This window comes from Crinia signifera, chromosome 12 (genome assembly GCF_055691185.1).
Source record: "Crinia signifera chromosome 12, ASM5569118v1, whole genome shotgun sequence".
Taxonomy (NCBI): Eukaryota; Metazoa; Chordata; class Amphibia; order Anura; family Myobatrachidae; genus Crinia; species Crinia signifera.
The window spans coordinates 54,139,165-54,161,294 of record NC_139228.1 but is presented as its reverse complement, the minus strand read 5'-3'; the positions used below and the strand labels follow the sequence as shown (position 1 = coordinate 54,161,294).

At 46.0% G+C, this 22,130-nt stretch overlaps 1 protein-coding gene across 3 annotated transcripts in view; it reads right to left on the bottom strand.

Annotated features, from left to right (window-relative positions):
- The window catches only part of LOC146050707 (uncharacterized), a 52,863-nt gene extending 31,237 nt beyond the window's left edge, over window positions 1–21,626 (bottom strand). Inside the window, exons 1-3 of one of the 3 annotated variants that reach the window (XM_083167860.1) lie at window positions 21,473–21,626; window positions 20,245–20,308; window positions 13,195–13,407 (exon numbers count right to left, since the gene is read on the bottom strand). The gene's annotated coding sequence lies outside the window, so the exon portion shown is untranslated. Of the gene's footprint in view, window positions 1–13,194; window positions 13,408–19,940; window positions 20,211–20,244; window positions 20,309–21,472 lie in introns of those variants that run through there. The other 2 variants (XM_083167862.1, XM_083167861.1) reach the window with 2 other exon arrangements.
- Window positions 21,627–22,130: the final 504 nt, after the last annotated feature.

The window sequence follows — 22,130 nt, the reverse complement described above, 5'->3', positions numbered from 1 at the left end:
CGAATGATTTATCCCCTGTTTGTAAAGAAAACTAATCCTATACTTACTTTTCTGATGGACGCTTCCCGACAAATTCGGGGCCCATTTATCCCTGTTACAGCGGCACAGAGAGCGCGGGATACGAATACGTAAATAAATGACAATAGAAAATAATTGTGAGACACTAAATAAGTATAAGCAGAGAATAATGGGAACGTGTGGAGCGGCCGTGAGGAATGGCAATGAGATAACATCTGTACGGGATAAATATCATTCTTAGAACCAAGCGGAGAAGAGGAAACACGAAGACTATAAACACAGAGCGAGAAATGTCTTAGATCTGACCCTCGGGGACTCACAATAAGGGCTGAGTAAGAGAACAGAGGAAGACTTGGCAGGAACGGTGCAAATATTAATTCCAGCCACACGATAAAAGCCTGAATCCCAAGTTATCATGTCAAGGTCTTCTTCAATGGTCTCCCGATTCGCTCACAGCGAGCCCTAAGCAGGGATGATTGGAGGTCACCGAGTGCGGATTCAAAGCGCAAGCCCGCGTACCTATTGCGTGCTTCAAATTATATGCAAAAATACAGTCAATGTTAACATATCGACAATCACAGTGTCTACAGTGACGTTAACGTGAATGGTGTACAGTATTGAGGCGACAATTAATAGGTCGACACCAATTGTTCACATGCAAACGTTGACTTTAACAAAATGTCGACATGTTTTAACATTCCCAGTCTACTTGGATGAAAAAGTATGAAAAAAGTGGGGACAAAAAAAGTGAAAAACTCATGTCGGCATTTTCATACGTCAACCTTGTCATGTTGATCTTTGCCTGTGTCTACCTTTTGTCAGTGTTGACCTTTTGCATTTAAGGGACAGAAAAAAGGTTTACAATATCTGCGCACTGAATCGTTGCGGTTAGCTGCTGCACTTTACGGCTGACTGTTTCCGTTGATTCAAATATATTCTAGTGCTGCGCTCTGCCTCAGGGCCTTATTCTAGTTCACTCTTTCTGACAAAATCATTCTTAGATAGACAATACTATGTGTACTGCAGGTGGGGCAGATGTAACTTGTGCAGAGAGAATTAGATTTGGGAGGGGTTTTACTTCAAAGGGAGATCTATATTGCAGTGTAAAAATAAAGCAGCCAGCATTTTCCCTGCACAGAAACAAAATAACTCACCCAAATCGAATTCTCTCTGCACATTTTACATCTGCCCCCTGCAGTGCACATGGATTTTGTCAGAAAGAGTGAACTAGAAAAAGGCGCTCAGTGTGTACGGTAGGTGCCCCAATATTAAATCAAACTATGCACATAGATCATTAAAGTTAAAATGTCTTTACTAGTTTATACGATGTATACAGTGGCACAATTAGGTTCTGTGCGCTTATGTACCACAGCTGATGACGTAATTCTGCATGTGCTCTATTACATGTCAGCTGCGATAGATCCAAAGCAGTGTCAAATAATCAAATCAACAATATATGAAAAGACAAGAAAATCAAACGATTAAATTCATGTTCAATGTCCTCAAAAGAAAAGAAAAAGAAAAAAAAGGAAAACGTCTTTTACATTTTTCCAGGATATTAAATGAACTTAGCCGCGCCCCGCTTCTATTAGTCCCGCTTGTGCTAGTCCTTTTTTTTTGCGCTTATTTAAACTTGTTTAGTCTTCACACACCTCTTTTATCATTGGTGGTCAGTGGATAAAGCTTTCCGAAGTGTGTACTTGCGGGTGCTTGTGCCTAGAGTCACGGATAGGTTGCACCTCCGGCACGCTGACCACAGAGGACCGTATGATTGACACCGCTCTCTGCGCTGCGATTCCTATACTGTATATACTGCCCTCCGTCTGCAGGCGGTTGCTGCGGATAATCGCTCCGGGCTCTCCACGAGCCCGTTACGATGGCCGCTCACCTCCTTTGCAGATCCCTTTGCAGGGAATTCCATAGGGTGGGAGCAGCCCAAATGGAATGCATTTAGAATGGATTGCAGTGGCGAGAGTCTGTTCTTGGGTAGACCAGTTAAGAGACTATTGCAATAAGTTTAACCTTTTCCTGACCACTTGTCTTATTTAAATGTTTGAAACAGCCTATACTATAGACCATCTGTACTGTTAAATAATAATTCTGTATTCCATACAGTATCCAGTGTATAAAAAGACCAATTTTCAGGGCTGCCTGTTACCACTCCCACAGTCTCCCGTACTTACTCCAATGTGCTGCAGAATGGTAGATTTTGGACTACTTTTGGAAATCCCCCTCTAAAAATCCTGCATTTGCCACTGAAACCATTTGCACAATAATGTACTTTTTACATTTCCTTACAAGAACTTTATGTACAATTAGACCAGCGGTGTAGCTAGGTGCCACGGTGCCCGGAGCAAGGGCATGTTTCGCGCCCCCCCCCCCCTCGATTTGTAGTAGGCGGGGCTCTTGCGTGGCAAAAAGGGGACGCGGCCTAACATTATACCACACACAGTAATGCCCATTGCACATAAAGCCACATGCTGTATTGCCAATTACACATAAGGTCACACTTGATGCCCATTACATACTATATAACAAACCGTAATGCCTATTAAACGTCACACAGACATTACATAGTATACCACATGTCATAATGCCCATTATACATTTTGCCACACATAATGCGTATTACACGCTGCGCCTCACACTGTGATGCCAATTACACGTTGCGCCTTACACCTTGATGCCCATTACACATTATGCCTCACACCGTGATGCCCATTAGATGTTGCGCCTCACACATTACGCCTCAGACCATGATGCCCATTATACAACACATGGTGATGCCCATTACATATGCCACACACTGTGGTGCCCATTACACATTATTTGACACACATGATGCACATTACACATTATTTGACACACTGTAATGCCCATTACATATTATACGGCGCAGGACAGACGGGGGGGGGGGGGGCGCAAAGATGGACAGATAGAACAACATAGATAGAAAGATGGACGAGGGGAGGGGGAGCACAGATGGATGGAGGGGCAGCATAGACAGAGGGAAGAGTTGGGGGGGGGGGCAAAGACAAACAGATGCTGGGATGCTCACCATTACTTTCTCTCCTTCATCACACAATGTCAGCGGCTCCTCCTCTCTGTGCGGAGCATTTCTGTCCAGCAAAGGCGTCAGCACGCAGTGGGTCCTCTCCCCCCTTCATGGTGAGGCTCTGGGCTGCGGCTAGTCAGTCCCCGTCCTCTCCCTCTCCCTTCCCCCCCAGCTCCGGGCTCGATGACAGGAGCGGAGATAAGGTTGAAAGCCAGTGCCCTGGCTGCAATCGTGTGGGGGGGGGGGGGGTGCAACCCCGGCAACCCCCGTGCGCACGCCTATGCGCTGGGACGGAGACATGCACTGCTATTTAAAAGTCACATCTCCCGCTGGACCGCGCTGGCCAATGGGCGCTCGCGGTCCAGCAGCCCCCAGTTGATTGGCTGCTGGACCGCAAGCGCCTATTGGCTAGCGCGGTCCAGCGGGAGACGTGAATTTTAAATAGCACCGCGTCTCCCGGACACAGCGGGGAGCCGGGAGCTAGCGGGGCAGATGGCGGCGTGGCGCGGCATAGAGAGCGCAGGGGAGCGGGCGAGCTGGCGGTGCCGGCACAGCTCCGGCGCCATGATAGTCCCCTGCGCCCGGAGCTGGTGCTCCACCGGCACCGCCCTCGCTACGCCTTTGAATTAGACCGATCTCTCTGTATCCACATTGTGTCACTTGCGGTCATTGGGGCAGATGTATTAAGCTTTAACAAGAGATAAATGCAAGGGTGATAAGGAGAGATAAACGTCCAGCAAATCACCTGCTAACTACCATGTTACAGGCTGTGTTTGAAAAAAGTCAGTTAGCAGGTGATTGGCTGGACGTTTATCTCTCCTTATCACCCTTGCATTTATCTCTTGTTAAGGCTTAATACATCTGCCCCATTGTTCCTAAGTGACAGTTGGAGAATATATTGTATTACATACTTTATCGCATTTCCACTTCAGTATTCTGTTCCCATTAGTGTCCTGACTCCTGCCCAGAAATTGGGGAACTCCTCAGAAACGTAGCAACCCAGGGGCTGTTACATGCTGGTCATTAACCCTAATTAACGAGCGGACATGTGCTAACACCTTTCTGAAATCCGGATGTTTATTTCATCCTGAGCGTTTCCGAGGCCTGCATGTTGTCAGGGTCACACTGCATTGTGCGCCGTCTTACACTAACGTTACAGTTGTTTGCAGAAACCCTGCTGATCTGCTTACAGTAGCACCCAATTAACGCCTCCTAATAGCTGCTAAATAGCAAGCTAATTACTTGTTTCTTCAGTGGTGAAAATTCATTTGAACTGCTAATTGCACATTATTTGCTAATAATTAGTCGCGCAATCCATTCTGCTGACAACAGATTACTGAACGATATCTTATATATTCCGTCTATTATTGTATTTATTAACCCCTCCCATGTCAGACACGAGGCAGCCTGTCTGCGAGCAAGTAACAGGGTTATGCACAACTACGGAGGGCAAAGCAAAAATAAGTAACTGAACAAAACCATGCTGCAGTGCAGGGGGCAGATATAACAGGTGCAGAGAGAGTTTGTTTGGGATATTGACAACCAGAATGTCAATATACGTCGGCATTGCTCATTGTGTATGTCGATATACAATTTTAATGCTATATTTAGATGTATTTGAGTTTGAGTTGGGCTAAAATAGTGGAAAATGTTATGTTGACATTTTGACTGTTGACGTGCCAAAGTCGACAGAATGCCCGCATCGACAATCTGACTGTTGACAAATACTACACCCACTTATAATAATTAATGCAGGGACCCCAACTCTTCTGCCCAGGATGGGTTGGGATCATTTGGTCTACAGCATGATGGTCGACAGTCATTAGGTCGACACCATTACGTCGACATGGGAAAAGGTCAACGTGGGTCTAGGTCGACATGGGAAAAGGTCGACATGGTTCTAGCTCGAAAGGTCATTAGTTCAAGTGTCTAGGTCAACAGTCAAAAGGTCGACAAGGGGTTTTTCACAGTTTTTTGACCTGAATGTCAAAACATTCGACATAGACACATGCATTCGGCTCACTATTTTATTCTCCCACCACCCCCTAGTGGGTGGTAGGGCATGAAATACTGCCTGTCGGCACATGTCGGCTCAATAAACTGTGAAAACCGCCATGTCGACCTTTTGACTGTCGACCTAGACACTGTCGAACTAATGACCTGTCGAACTAATGACCTTTCGACCTAGAACCATGTTGACCTAGACCCATGTCGACCTTTTCACATGTCGACCTAATGGTGTCAACTTAGTGGCTGTCGACCATCATGCTGTAGACCAAATGACTGCATCCCGCCCAGGACTCTCCCCTTCACAGCTGCAAGTAATATCATCTCTCCCATTGTCACCAGATCTGGGGCTTCCCTGGGCTCACAGCACCGACGCTGGGAACTCAGTAAATATACTGGATCTCCGTTCATTGTTTGGTGTCAAGTGACACATTTGTAATACCTGGAATATACAGAAGCAGGAGATCAAATTGAATATACATTTTTAATAACGGCCCTTTTACAGGGGAACTAAGCCCAGTTATTGCATTGTTCCATGTACGTTATGTATTTCCATATATGTGAAGATAATGAATACTGTAAATATTTCATACTGACTTAAACATCACAGCATTTGCTGACTGAGGGCCTGTATATTAAACAGATAAAGATGACGGGTGTATACTGTATTGATACTAATACAGTGGTTCCCGAACTAGGGGGGGGGGATGCTCTAACATCCGCTCCCCAGCTCCGCCGCACACAGCCTGCATACTGTACTTATTGCATATGCAGTAATATATGCGATAATTATGGCAAAGGGCAGCTCTTGCGTTAAGAGCTGTCCTTTGCGATAGAGTCAGTGGGTCCCATGGGGACCCGGCGGCTCTCCCCTCCCTCCCTTACCCGGCGCTGCTACTGCTGCGCTGAGCTCTCCTCCTCCCTGCACCCGGAAGAGGATCAGTGTAGGGAGGAGGAGGTCACAGGTCCGGGCAGCACAGCTCTGTGCTGCCCGGACACAGGTGAGAGGGGGTGGGGGGCGATGCAGGGCGGCGGGGGTCCGTGCAGGTCGGCGCGGGGTGGCGGAGGGTTGCGGTAGAAGCCCATTGGCTTCTATGGGGCATCGCCAGATTTTTCTGGCAATGCCCCCCGCCGGGGTAACCCGGCGGGGGATGCTTACAGCATCCCAAAATGCTGTAAAAACCCAGATAACGGGGTTTTTACCGCATTTTTAGCTTAGAGAATCTCCCCCTAGGTGCCTGGCACCCTGAGATGACTCATGGGGCTTGCAGGGGTGCCTTTAGTAACAGTGGTGTAAGTTCTTCCCAGTTGCCTGGAGGCAAGATAAATATTGGTGCCTCCCAAATAGCTCAGTAAGGTGTCTGTCTCCAGTAAGACAGGTCATGGGCACTAATACAGGGTGGGACACTTCAATTAACTGATTCAAACTTGCAGGGGAGGAGAGGTGCCCCCTTGGGAGCAGGAGCCCAGCGGCAGATGACTCCATTGCCTCCCAGAGTTAGGCCTCTACTTAGTAACATTGGTGATTCATGACTGATTCAAATGATTTCTGCTTAATTAATAGACAGAGCCAGTGCTAGTGGCTTCCCATCATTAACTATGTGGTCAAACAGAAGCGAATCCTGACCCTTGCATATACTGAACCTGGGGGTGACAAAGAAAGAAAATGTATTTAATCTAATGTGTTTTTCTGAATTTCATAATAAGAAGCTTTCGGCCTAGGGGTGAAGGGAAAAACATCCTGAACCTCTAGGGTCCCGTGCTTCCAAAAAGTTTGGGAATCACTGTGCTAATAAAAGTGTAAATTGGTAAATAAGCTTTGATGAATTTATTGATAAATCAGAGACTTGGGACGTGTAATTAATTATCACAGAATAATGACAGCATGCTTGTGTAGGCTTGTGGACTGGATAGAATAGTGGGGGCGGAGCCATGATGAAGCAATCATGCATTCAAACCCGGGACCGCCTACCCACAATGAGGCCACGCCCCCTTTGTGCCGATCTGGCTGCCCCCTTACACAGAAGTCAGGGCCATTGCAAGGAAAAGCTGCTTCTTCTGCCTAAGGGGCTGATTCTGAGATGCACAAATTTCTCATAGTGGACGCAAAGTTTATCGCAGATGGGAACTGAGGCATTTTTGCGTATGTCCGTGTCGGAGGCAGCTCAGTCTGATCTGTCTTCTGTGAAATTGGGCGATTTGGGGCATGAACTGGGCGTTGATGATGCAGTCACACGTAATTGACCTGATGACTTGTGGGAGGGTTGTGGACGTGTATCAAGTCCAGCGCACGAGGTAGGGAATCCTGCGTCTGACGGATCTCTTGCACCTAGCATGGGCTGAAGCAAGTATTGACATTAATAATGACAATTGCGGCATCCGCTGGAAAAATTATGGGCAGCGCGGGTTTCCACTTTCAGACACAACACGACGCACAGTAGAGCGCAACGGGTACCTGCATTTGTGTAAAAACATGGGTTTCTACTGGTGTCCACCCCTGTTTACAGGGCCAAGCACATCAACAACATCAACTACAAGAAAAAATTATAAAAAAACAACACCGGTTGAACTTTTTAACCCTTGTGTATAAAGAAACACATGGAACAGCCCCGGGAAACCTGAGACACAAAATCCTCAGCAATATAAGAGCAGTAACTTACATTATACAATCCATACATCAAGAGAATATGACGTTTAGTGTTTACCGCCGCTCTGTAAGTAGGCTGTATTGAGTAGTGAGGATCTGTTAGTACATCTGGAACAATGTCCCGCGTGGAGGCAGGAAAATGACATCAATCTTTGTAATGTGTCAGGCAATGTTCAGAGCGGCCTACAGAAAGCTTATTTACATGGGTTGTGCACAGTAACTGCAGCGCGGAATGAGCATTACACTAACTTACTGGTGCAGGAGCAACTCTGCACAAAGACAGCTGCAGTCACTCAGCCTGCAAAGCACACAGTATATACGCAGCCAAGTACCTTCTGTATATAACACAGGACTGTTCTAGCTGGGTACATACTAGTATATACCTCATCCATTCCGGTAGATTGGAGCGACAAATCGGGCTCATCATGTGGTGTGTATCCACTATGTCAATGATGACATGCGCTCAATGATGCCAGTTACATTCTCCGATAACGTGATTCATAGTTAATCATCGTGGTCCCACCACATTCCTCACAAAATTTCATAACATGGAGGAGTAACAAGAAAACTCTGGAAGACAGTACAGTGTTATTGCAGAGAGAGGCTATAACGTGCAAGTTTAAAATGCAGCGCCACCTGTTGTTCCTTCAGGATATATTCCCAACTAATACTTAGCCGGGAGCTTTTGTTGCACTCCAATAATGAGGTCAGGGGTGGATGGAACAGGAGCAGCGTTGTGATGTGTGGGTGGATATGGATATGAGTAAACAATGTGAGGTCCCTGATATGTAGGAAGGTTTGGATGCCAAATGCAAGTCTAATATAAAAAAGTGGGGTTTATCTACAGTACTAAGCCTTGGAGAGAGATAAGGTAGATGGAGATAAAGTACCAGCCAACTAGCCCCAAACTGTCATTTTTTCTCATGTAACAATGCCGTTAGGAGCTGATTGGTTGGTACTTTTTCTCTGTCCCTTTATCCCTCTCCAGAGATAAATATATAATACATATACAATATAATATACATATACAATACATTAATGTTTCTTATGGCAGACATTGTTAAGGAACATTTAATTTGACACAGATTATTCAAATTAAAATTGGATTAAAGTTAACAATTTATACCTAATATATATTTTCCGTTCTATATGGAAGCGACACTTTCCATTACTCTGCCATTGTCTTTATCAATTTGGATTTTAAACCATAATTTACAGCGAGAAACCAATGTTCCTTTGAAATGTCGGCGAGACATAAATTCTGCGCAATAAAATCCATTTCCCAGCGGTTTGACGTTAATTTGAGGAAGTATTTTCTAACTGCTTTCTAAACAGAAGGTATTTCTATTTTTTTTTCCCTCCTGGCTGTGCGTGGGTTAAATATCAGCGCGGAAGAGAGGGGGCGATGTCAGATGCAGGAGACAAGTGCCAGCGGTTTATGACACACTGGAGAAAAATCCTCAAAGAGAGAGAAGAAAAAGGAAAAGATAAATATTATCTAGAATTTCACAGGGAACGCTGCGTTCAGGACGCGGGTGCGTAATAAAAGATGAAACATCTGTCTCTGGATGAGATGAAAGGGAGAAGCGCAGCGGGAAGAATGGGACCTAGTGTACGTTCAACAGTACATCACTGAAAAGGTCGCTGGACTTATGGACATATAACAGCGGCCTAATAATGCCGCTCCTTGTTTTTACTCTTAGCGCAATGCAGAATATTAGGCAATGGTTTAGCCATATTAAGGGTCCCCCTCTGTCAGGGCCCCCCCCGGTCTGATCATAGTGACATCACTAGCTCTCCTGAGTCCTGTCCCAGTGTGTAGTAGTACAGAGGCTGCTGCTGTTACTGCAGGTAACAGAGATACAGTACACCGGGCCCCCCTCTGTCAGCCCCCCCCCCCCCCCCGGTCTGATCACAGTGACATCACTAGCTCTCCTGAGTCCTGTCCCAGTGTGCAGTAGTACAGAGGCTGCTGCTGTTACTGAAGGTGACAGATACAGTACACCGGGCCCCCCTCTGTCAGCCCCCCCCCCCCTGGTCTGATCACAGTGACATCACTAGCTCTCCTGAGTTCTGTCCCAGTGTGTAGTATTGCAGAGGCTGCTGCTGTTACTGCAGGTGACAGAGATACAGTACACCGGGCCCCCCTCTGTCAGCCCCCCCCCCCCCCGGTCTGATCACAGTGACATCACTAGCTCTCCTGAGTCCTGTCCCAGTGTGTAGTAGTACAGAGGCTGCTGCTGTTACTGAAGGTGACAGATACAGTACACCGGGCCCCCCTCTGTCAGCCCCCCCCCCCCCCCCGGTCTGATCACAGTGACATCACTAGCTCTCCTGAGTTCTGTCCCAGTGTGTAGTATTACAGAGGCTGCTGCTGTTCCTGCAGGTGACAGATAGATGATGCAGTACCCCGGGCCCCCTCTGTCATGGCCCCTCGGTCTGATCACTAGCTCTCCTGAGTCCTGCTGCTATTCCTGCATGTCTCCCAACTAGGTGGAGCTATAAACGGGTGCCGGATGACTGACCGGGGATTCTGACAGTCATTACACCAACATCGGAATTCTGACTGCTAAAAGCCGGACAGATGGGCAGCGGCTATTCTCCCTCATCGGGCAAGCGTAGCGAGCCACTGTGCCTGGTGGCGAGAGCAGTGAGCCTGCAAGGGGCTTTGTTGCGCTCCCCCCGCTGTCTTGAGTCCTCGCAGTTGGTATTCCAACGTCGGGCTAATGACTGTCGGAATCCCGACTGTCGGTGTGTTATACCACACCCCTATAAACGGTGCCCAGGCATTATAACACTGTTAGTTTGAATCTAATACACACCAATGGTTTCAATTAAAAATACACAATCCATATACTCCAATATGAGGACTGGATAGCTCTAGGCCGGGGTGGGGGGGGGGGGGGGGGGGACAGTAAGGTTTAGGCATTAGCAGGGGACTTAGGGTTAGGCTGCAGGTGAGGGGAGGGTTACAGTTAAGAATTTGAAAAGGGGAGTTAAGGTTAGGCTGCGGAATGGGGGGGTTAGGTTGAGGCAATGGTGGTTAGGGTTACACTGTGGGGGATTGGGGTGATTCAGGATTCCCTCTATCAATATTCTGACCAGTGTTCCGTATCCCACAGGAACACAATAAAGATTTAGAACCAAAACAAAACCACAGGGGTCTACCCACATCTATAATATTAACACACTTATATGTTCTATACGCTAAAGTACAGACGCAGATTACAGTAATTGCCCTAAAGTCACATGTAACTGCAAAGTGTTCCGTGTATAACACCGGCTGTGTATCCCTGGGGGGATTGTTGGCACACAAATGCCCCATCACACCTGCAGCCTGATTATACCCAATTAACACTGGCACTTAACAGATCAACTTCCGACCCTTTACAAACCACCGTGGGCCCCGGGGAGAGCTCCGCTGCTGACAAGAGCCCAATTACATGATGAGCTCAATTAAAGGCCCTCAGCCCGGCACTGGCAGGCAGGATCTCTGTACTGAGACAGAATCATGGCCAGGTGCTGACTGCTGAGCGTGTACAGTGCCGCCTTACTGTGTATATGGTGGCAAATAACAGTCATATGTTGGGTTTATTAGGGAAGATATATCTCCTGTCATGTATTTCTGGTGCGCTTTAATTCCAGATACACTGAACCAAACTGCAGACAGTTCAGCACATACTGTAAATGTATTGTTCTAAGGTCATTTATCTATAAAGTATTGAAAGCCCAGGCAGTGTTTATGTCTGTGTTTGAAAAGCTAGGCGCTGATTGGTTGGTACAGATGGAGCACCGCTCAGCCAGCGCTGGGAATCGCCAGAATCCCTTAGCTGGCGATCGCTGGCTGAGAGCCGCTCCATCTGATGGGGACACATGAGTGTCTCACACTCACGTACGTCCCCATCAACATGGAGGTGGGGAGCACTTTCCCTGCCCATCTCCGTTTCAGGGAGACGGGCAGGGATCAGGGGCACATGTTGGGGGCATCATGGGATCTGCGGCAGAGGGTGGCGGAGGGCTCCTTCGAAACAGGGCGTGCGAGCGTCTCGTGCATGCGCTCCCCCTTCTGGCGGATGGTGGTTGGCGATTTGATCACCAGGACCAGCTCCGACGGGAGCTGTTCCGTCTATACTTTATCTCCCTCCACTTTATCACTGTCCAAGGCTTAGTAAAAGCAATCCTTAATGTTAACTGAACTGTGCCTGTCCCCCTTATCTACCACTGTGGTAAAATGTATCAGCTGTGCGACATATTGTCACAGTCTCTAGCGCTCTCGCTGCTATTTTTATACACTTTTATTTGAGCGATTCATATTTTCATCCAGCTTTGCACAAACGCACAGTAATCAGTGCGGGGCTGCCTGCGCTTTCCAGGAAAACATCATTTGAATAAGCAAATGGAAAAGCCGCTGACCACAAAGGCTGGGGTGTAATGAAATCTTTCACTCTGCGAGAGAGGGAGGAATCAAATCTCTCCGACATCCTGACAGATGGACATATGAGCGCTGGCACTTCAAGATAGAACAGGCTGCGCTTTATGATTAAAAAAAAAAACTCCGGCTGATGTCGTCGGCTGAGATATCTCAGTTATGGGTCATGATTGAAAGTTAAGGTTTGCCTTGGAATTTGCGGTTGCAATTGGAAATGATAAATACCCTCCAAAAAAATGAAAGGCGCACTGGAAACCGCTGGAAATGAATTTATAATCATCCGGAATACGCCGAAGGAACTTAATAAGTGCAGTGAGTGGGCCGCGTGGGACCATGGAGTGTCTGATGGGTGTGGAAATAAAGTAGCCACAGTGGTCGCAAATGTGCCATGTGCAACCATTCCGTTACCACCATGTACTGTACCTGTCCCAACGCCATCACACTGACTGCAAGGAAAGGCTTCATATCCCACCATATTTGAGATAAGTCAACATGCAAAAAGCTGACACAATCAAAATATTTTTATTATCACTTGTTACTAATCTTAAATTAGCCAATCAGTTCCTAATTGCCATTTTTCAAACACATCAACTAAGAGCTATTTGGTTGGAGCACCAAAGGAGCCATTGGGGCCACACCCTGATACTGTTTGTTAAAATGAGTGAATTAATGGTATGTAGTGTAAACGTGCTTCAGTTTGATTTAAAGTCGATGTTCGATTTGATTTCCCATTCAATTTGGCATTAGATCTTTCCATTCAATTTAGAATTAGATCTGTACTTTTGCATTCAATATCGATTCGATTTACCTTCAAGGCATTCAATTTACTGGAATGAATTCGATATTTCCTTGCCTGCACAGTCTATTTTTTCTTTTCGATATAGAGAAAACGGGAGCGATCATCGAATCGAACGCAGATCAAAAGCATCTTAAAAAACCATTCGATTTCGATTCGATTTTGCTTCTATAAGCAAAATTGAATAGAAACGAAAACCTGTCAAAACCGAAGCGTGTGTACACCCCTTAAGGCAGACTTACCGACATTCTGGCTGCCCCCTCCACCAGGTCAGTGCAGAAGGGGGTGTGGCATGATAACAGGTGGGTGGTGCGGGGACGTTGGCGTTAGGTTGTGCCATTGCGGCCCTCATGCTCTCCGATGCTATGATAACTGGTTGAGGCGGCTAGAGGCAGGATCCCCAGTGGCAAGGGGAGTAGATTGCATTCCCCCTCATACTGCGGCCTGCATTGTATCTGTAAAGACAAACTATAATTATGTAACAAAATGCCAATGCAGCTTTAGAATTGTCTCTTCCATAGCGGCGCACATGTGAGGATCATACATTACTATCCTCAGATGTGAGAAGGGAATTAGCATAGAAATATTTACGAGGATTCTTTAGCTCTCTGACTGCTTTGAACATACATTATTATTATATTACTGTATTTTGCTTTGTGTTCCTTTGAAATCAATGTGTATATAGAAATGTGCAACAAAATACTCTAAGGTAGCAATGAGCAGCCTTTTATGAAGAGTATTATCTTGTTGTCATGGAAACACAGACCTGGGGAGGGGTGTGTGCGTGTGTGTGTCTCAGAGATGAGGGGGGATCACACATTTACTTTCGTTGTGTTTGCATATTACAATCTACAATACTTGACATTTAGATGATTACGCTTGGAATTCCATCTTTTGCAGACAAGAGGGGAGTCAGATGTACTAAGTTATGAAACAGGTTTAAAGTGGAGAGTGATAAAGTATCACCCAATTGGCACCTAACTGTCACATTACAGCAGGGGCGGGCTGGGCCGGGGGGCAGGGGGCCATGTGCCCCCCGGGCCGCTCTAACAAGTAATGGTGGGGCCGCCTCAAATCTTACCTCCTCCTCCAGTCCTGTAATCCTGTAAGTGGCGCCGCGGCTACAAGAACATGGCCGCCGGTGTCCTGCCTGAGGACATGTCCATCAGCCTCCTATGTGCAGGGCAAAGCCCGGCGCCGACTCCACCCATCCGTGCGTCTCGGGGCGGGGGGAAGGGGAGGAGGATGGAGGAGGACAAAAATAATCTCTATACTCGGAGGACGGAGGTTGAGCGAGACGCGGTGAGAGAGGCGGGAGCCGCAGCATTGCAGCAGGGACCCAGCCGGCAAAACTTGAAAGGCACTGCCAGTGCCTGTGACAGGCAGGTGAGGTGACATTTATTGGATGTTTTTGTATGGGATGGGGGGGGGGGGGAGCAGGGGGGGAGCAGCCTGTGGTGTCATGATATAATTATACCAGGACACCACAGGCTGCTCCCCCTGCATAATTATACCAGAACACCACAGGCTGTATGTGTCCTGGTAATTATTATTAATTATGTGTGCAGCATCATGTGTAAGGGACATTATGTGTGCAGCATTATGTGTAATGGGTACTATGGTGCACGGCATCATGTGTAATGGGTACTATGATGTGCGGCATCATGTGTAATGGGTATTATGGTGTATGGCATCATGTGTAATGGGTACTATGGTGCCATCAAGCAAGAACCCCCTAGCAATGAGCACGTAGGTAAGCTGTACTTATGTGGCAAATATGTAATGGGCATTACGTTTTGTTATATAGTATGTAATGGGCATCATGATGTGTGGCACAATGTGTAATGGGCATTATGGTGTGTGGCCTTATGTGTAATTGGCATTACGGCGTGTGGCTTTATGTGTAATGGGTATTATGGAGTTTGCTAAATTGTGTAATGGGCATTACTGTGTATGGTCTAAAGCAGGGCTGGGCAACACCGGCCCTCCAGATGTTGATGAACTACACATCCTAGCATGCCTTGCATCAGTTTCAGCATGGCCACATAGCAAAACTAATGCAAAGCATCCTGGGATGTGTAGTTCATTAACATCTGGAGGGCCGGTGTTGCCCAGCCCTGGTCTAAAGTGTAATACCACACCCCTTTTGTGATGCCACGCCTCCTTCCCATGAGGCCATGCCCCCTTTTAGTCGCGCGGCTATGCCGCGCAAAGGTCCCCCTGCTATTATATCTAGATCTGGGACCACCCATTACCATAATTCTAGATTCGCCTATGGCTGTGTGGTATGGCAGTCATGTAATATAGCCAGGGCCGCTGAGAGAGGGGGAGCAGGTACTAATTACCTGGGCTCTGGCTTGCTGGAGGTGGGCCCTGGTCCGACTCCCCGCCCCCCCCTTCGCCCTCCATCCCTCCTGGCAGCAGCACACACCTCTGACAACGTGAGAGCTCATGCTGAGCCTGATGTTAACACAACACATGCTGTAGGTGTGTGCTGCTGAGGGGGGAGGGGGGGCGACGATAATAACACCCCCGACAAAAACACCCCCCGACAAAAACAACTACAGTGTTTTTTCACCCCCTCTAAACATTTGGGAGGTGTGGCCTAATCATGGGATGTGACCACGCCTCCCATGATTAGGCCACACCTCCATATATATTTTTTTACCGGTGCCCGGTATACCTCTCGGCAGCCCTGAGAATAGCACCCCAATTTCTTGCTGCGTAGAGGTGCTAGAAGCTAGAACCCCCCTTGTACTTCAGCCTGAAACAAATTACTTCAACTTATTTATTAGGACACAAAGAAATGTACTTCTTCCCTACAGCTAGCTCTGCAATGGAGAATAAATTGCAGGGATATAAAATCTACATCTTTCTCATTATCTCAGTGATGGCGGATTCCAGGGTGATGTACAGGCGTCACTGTCTCCGCCACCTCCACTTACAGTAACCACCGAATGAGATGAATTGTTTTGGGGATTCAATCACTAAATGTAGCCTGCCTAGGCGCTGCTTGCAGACTGGTCACTGGGTAACACATACACATACAGAGCTTCATTCTGGCAGATTCAATTAGCCGTGACTTGGCCACAATTTGCCTAGCGCGGGTTGGAGACCCACAGCCAGGACTTTTTTGACATTCAATTCTGTGTTCTCGTGGGAGTTAGTTCATATTATATCTGGCACCTAAGGTGTAGTGCGACATATATGTAGAGGTGCACCTGTGACGGGACTTGTATATTGAGGTGCCATATTGATGGCAAAAAGGTTTTAGAACTTGTGGGTACAGTAACTCATTACATTTACCCGCGAGGCTGTATATATGAAAATGTGGCCAAGCTACAGTATGAAAACATATGTAATTATGAGCTTTGGCCTTAGTACATCTCGCCCATAATCTGAATTAATATTTTAAAGGTAGACCACCGCTAATCCAGCACCCTTGGTTCCAGCATACCTCCCAACTGTCCTGAGTACAGTGTACAAGTAGAAGGACAGACTCGATGTCTGCAGTGTCCCGCGGGTGGGGGCTGTTGGGAGAGCCTATGATCACTGAAAAGATGCCATGTGCATGCGCGTAGAGGGGAACCAGGGGCTGCTGGCAATGGCTCCAAAATGTCAAGGATGGGGCCATGCCATGAGGCCACACCCCTTTAACACAATGTTTCACCCTTCTACCTGAGCCCTCCCGCAGTCCAAACCAGCCCTCCTACAGTGTAATGCTGGGTACACACTGGGCGATCTCCATCACCACCGATATTAACCATTAACTAACTTTTTGTTGCTATATTTTTGCCTTCAGTTAGTACTTTGCCAGCAAGACCTTTTGGCTGCCTTTGGATACAGTGCAGCCCCACTCTGCTCTGTGCACTTGATGAAGAAGGTATATCCACAGAGCAGTTATATGTGATTTGACACTAACTTGCAACCTTGTACCACACTCTGCCAATACACAGGCGCAAAGCCTTGCTTTCATGACGCATGTTCCCTGTCTGACTGTTAAACCCAAGGGCAGCAAACAGCTGGTGACTGGCACTTTCTCACTCACTTATCCCAACTCTCAGGAGGCTCTTCACCCACCCCGCAGACCCACCGAAGAGTGGCAGGGGGTCCGTGATCGTGTTGACATCACCAGTTAAGAGATTCAACGGATGAGATTTTATTAAAAAAATATTTATTTCAGCTGGGAAAAGGGCACCCAAATTAGTGTGCAGATAATTATAGAAATGGTTCTCAAATTGGTTTAGAAATTATCTTTTTTCTTTGAGTATGTACATTTCGAAGATTAACAGTTGAATGTGTTTCATTTTGCAGCTGAACAGGGGCTCTATGCATACATATATATATACCTGCAGTAGGTAACACGCAAACTTCCAGCAGTCTAAACACTAATATTAATAAATAGGATAATGAATAATGCCTCCCTGCTGTTTAATAGATGTAGATGTGGCATATCTAGACTTTAGTAAGGCATTTGATACTGCCCCACATCGCAGGCTGCTAAATAAACTTGAAAGTGTGGGATTGGATTATAAAACAATTAAATGGATAAGAACCTGGTTGCAGGATAGGAAACAGACAGTTGTAGTAAATGGAGTGCATTCTATGGAGGGACATGTTACCAGTGGAGTACCCCAGGGATCTGTATTTGGACCAGTAATCTTTAATATCTGTGTTAGTGACATTGCAAATGGTATTGAAGGGAAAGTATGCCTTTTTGAAGATGATACAAAGATATGCAACAGAGTAGACACACCAGGAGGGGTAAATCAATGACTGATGATCTAAGTAAACTTGAGAATTGGTCAAGAGCATTGCAACTATATTTTAATGCTAAAAAAGCAAAATTATGCACTTGGGACTCAAAAACCCAAAAGCTCAATATAGTATCAAGGGTACTATAATGGAAACTACTGAGGAGGTAAGAGATCTAGGAGTCACTATTTCAAGTGATTTAAAGGGGTGTGGTATAATTAACCGACAGTCGGGATTCCGACAGTCATTACTCAGATCTCGGAATCCTGACTGCACAGCGGGGGGAACGCAATGAGGCCCCTTGCGGGCTCGCTGCGCTCGCCACCTATTTTATTCTCCCTCTATGGGGGTCGTGGACCCCCACGAGGGAGCAGTTGGGATTCCGACATCGGAGTAATGACTGTCGGAATCCCGACTGTCGTGGAGCCGTCCAGCACCCGACTTAAAGGCAGGAAAGCAATGTAGCAAAGCAATGAGGAAGGCTAGTCAGATGCTTGGTTGCATAGGGAGAGGAATCAGTAGCAGACAAAAAGTAATAATGCCACTTTATAGGTCATTGGAACGGCTTCATCTGGAATATTGTGTCCAGTACTGTTGACCATATCTTCAGAAGGCTATAAATACATTGGAGAGTGTACAAAGAAGGGCAACTAAAATGGTGCATGGCCTACATCACAAAACGTACCAGGAAAGACTAAAATATCTTAACATGTATAGTTTGGAGCAGAGAAGGGAAAGGGGGGACATGATAGAAATCTTCAAATATATCAAGGGTTTAAACATAGTTCAGGAGGGAAATTTTCTTCAAAGGAAAAGAAGTAATAGAACACGAGGACATGCACTGAAACTGGAGGGAGGTAGGTTCAGGGGAAATGTTAGAAAGAATTACTTCACAGACAGGGTAGTGGATAAGTGGAATAGCCTCCCATCAGAGGTGGTAGAGGCTAAGACAGTAGAACAATTTAAACATGCTTAGGATAGGCATATGAATATCCTTACCAAGAAATAAGGATTAAAAAGGGTTGAGATTACCTAAAGGATAAAAAAGGGGCAGACTAGATGGGCCAAATGGTTCTTATCTGCCTTCAAATTCTATGTTTCTATGTTTCTAGTAACCAATAGCCACCAATGACTTTCCAGTAGTGATTACGGGCCAGATACACTAAGCTTCAAAAGTGATACAATGTAGAGTGATAAACAACCAACCAATCAGCTCCTGCCTGACATTTTTCAAACACAGTCTGTGACATACAGTAGCAGGTAGGAGCTGATTGGCTGTTTATCACTCTCCATTTTATCACTTTTGAAGCTTAGTGCATCTGGCCCTACATCATACTTGCCTACTTTTGAAAACTAGTTTCAGGGAGATTATAGTTGGTAGTAGAATTAGATTATAAATTGAGGATGCTTGTCATGCTCCACCCAAAGGGCGTGTCTAGTTCCATATATGGAGAGATTGTGAAAAGAGATTGTAAATGTAGCACCTAGAAGCTTAGGTGTGTACTGCTACATCTGAGAGGAATCTTTTAAATTGACTCATGCTGGGTACACACCAGGACAACTAGGGCCCGATCCCATCAATCTAGATCCAATTCCGACCGAATGGATGTAGATTGTGTGGTGATCGGGCCCTTTTCTGTCCCAGTGTGGACCGATAACGATCCGATGCGTGGTCCCGCGGGTCGGTCAGTCGTTCCTCAGATCCCACCTGCTGCAGGTAGGATCTGAAGGACGACCATACTCCCGGGTGCGGGTCGCCATCAGATCGGACCTGCTCACGGTACACATCGTGAGCGGGTCGTGCCCCCCGTGTCATCGTGAGTGGGTCGTCCTGGTGTGTACTCCACATTATATACAAATGTAGATGAGCCCCAGAGCAGTTAGTAAGAGATACTATACTTGGTAAAGTGCTGGGAAATGGTGCTGATGATTCAATGTAACTGTATCTGTCTCTCGTTCCTTTTTTCCCCAAAAATGTAACAGAGTAATGTGGGCTAGGTGACATGAGGGAGATTGCTAGACTAATGAGGGAGAGAGGGATATTTCTGTTATTTCTGGGAGTCTACTATGCCCTACATCAGCTCTCACATATTAATGGCAATGATAACCAAAGTCACTGGTTAATATTGATGACATCAGAAGTCACAGATGATCAATAATTACATCATAACTCACTGGTCAATTGTGATTACATCAGAAGTCACCATTTTATATCAATGAAGTCAGAACTTACATCAAAACTCTGTGATTAATTATGATGCCATCAGAAGTCTCAGATTATTGATGATGACATCAAACATCAGTTATTATTATTGATGACATCAGAAGTCTCTAATTATTGGTGATGACATCAGAACTGAGTAGTTAATAAAGATGACATCAGAAGTCTCTGATTATTGGTGATGACATCAGAACTCAGTGATTATTAGCGGTGGCATCAGAACTTGCAGATTTATGTTTGATTACATCAGGACACACCGATTGCTAGTGATGACATCAAATCTTATTGAGTTATTATTGATGACATCAGAACTCACATGCTAATAGTGATGACAGCTGAACACAAATAGGTGTTACAGAATGTCTTCCACTGCTGTGTGTCTAGGGACAGAAAAAGAAAAGAAAGCTGTATTAGATTATTACATTAGATAGATAGATAGACAGATGGACGGACAGACTGACTGACAGATGATAGACAGATAGATAGATATGACATAGATGAGGGAGACATAAGATAGATAGACAGATGATAGACAGATAGATAGATAGATAGATAGATAGATAGATAGATAGATAGATAGACGATAAATATATAGCTAGATCAGGGTTGCCTAAATTTAAAGTCTTCTCTCCGGGAGCAGCACTTTGGGGGGGGCTTGATGTAGATGTCATCAAGCCATGCCACCAGTACGGCAAACCCTGCAATTTGTTGGTCTTCGAAGAGGGGCGGGGCTAAATGATGCAATTTGCATATTTAGCCCCTCCTCCCCCCAAAAGCTGCATATAACAGGAAATTAATGCTGTTGCTGGGGAGAATCAAGGGGGCGCCAGCTACTGGGAGGGTTGTCCACCTTTCTGGGAGACCCGATTTTTGGGAGCTTCCCGTCCATTCTGGGAGAGATAGATAGACAGATGGACCGACAGATGAGAGATAGATAGATAGATAGATGATAGATAGATAATAAATAGATAGATAGAGGGTTGGACTGGCCCACAGCGGAAATCTCCGGTGGGCCCCACTGCCTGGGGGCCCTACTCATCCTCTAGGAATTAGGTTACAGCCAGTGCAGTTAAATTATACATGTTATCTAATAGTGCACATGACTATTGTGTATTCTCTACAGTGTATTACAGTTATTAATCTGGTATATCACCTAGTGCTGCTCCCGGGGCTGGCCACACCCCTAAACATGGGCCCCTACCACTACATTCCCCCGGTGGGCCCTTCCTGCCCCAGTACGACACTGGATAGATAGATAGATAGATACATGGATAGATAGATAGATAGATAGATAGATAGATAGATAGATAGATAGATAATAAATAGATAGGTAGATAAATAGAGAGATACTGTAGATAATGCTGCAATAAAATGCACAGTACTGTAGATAGACAATGCGCAGAGAATTGGGCGAGGACTCTGTGTTCCCTGTAAGGAACCAGCCCAGCAGAAGGAACATATCGGGAGATGAGCAGAGAATGAATGTGACAGGCTACAAGGCCGGGAACACGGTGACTCGCTGTTAGCGAAGGTTATTGAGTTACCTGTGTACAGCTTAGCACCTCTGGGGGAATACGCTATGTCTTCTCCAATCTGTATCTGCTGTTTATTGCTGATAAATGCTGGAACATCTTAGAGGTGTTTGTGATACAGGAATGCTCCAGCTGCTGCTGAGATTAATGTGCTGCTAGATGGGAGATCATGTGCACAGCTTCTGTAATAATACATAGAGAATATGCTCGCCTTTCCTAGCAACACGTCTGCATTTACACACGTATGTTCTTATCGGGCCCCTCTCCACCCTGACACGTTATATCACAGATACATACAGAGACAGTAATCTCAGGCCCCTAGGTCTGCCTATGCCTTAGGGACTTATGGGGGATTTGTACAGGAAAGTCCTTTGATTCTGTCGGAATAAGAACATAGAGGGATGAGCACATCTCTCTCTCTCTCTCTCTCTCTATATATATATATTTCTATAATATATATTGTGACAAGGAATCTCATATACTGGATAAGATGAAGTCTTGTCTTTATTTTGTAGCCAGTGAACAGCATATCAGGTAACCATCATAGGCAGGTATAGTTACAGCATTGCAGCATCCAGGTGTCACAGCATAGTACAAACTCTTCAGAAAGCTCCAGTAATCCCTAACATAGCCCACACTCCGGCCAGTCACCTGGGCAGCTATTCTACCA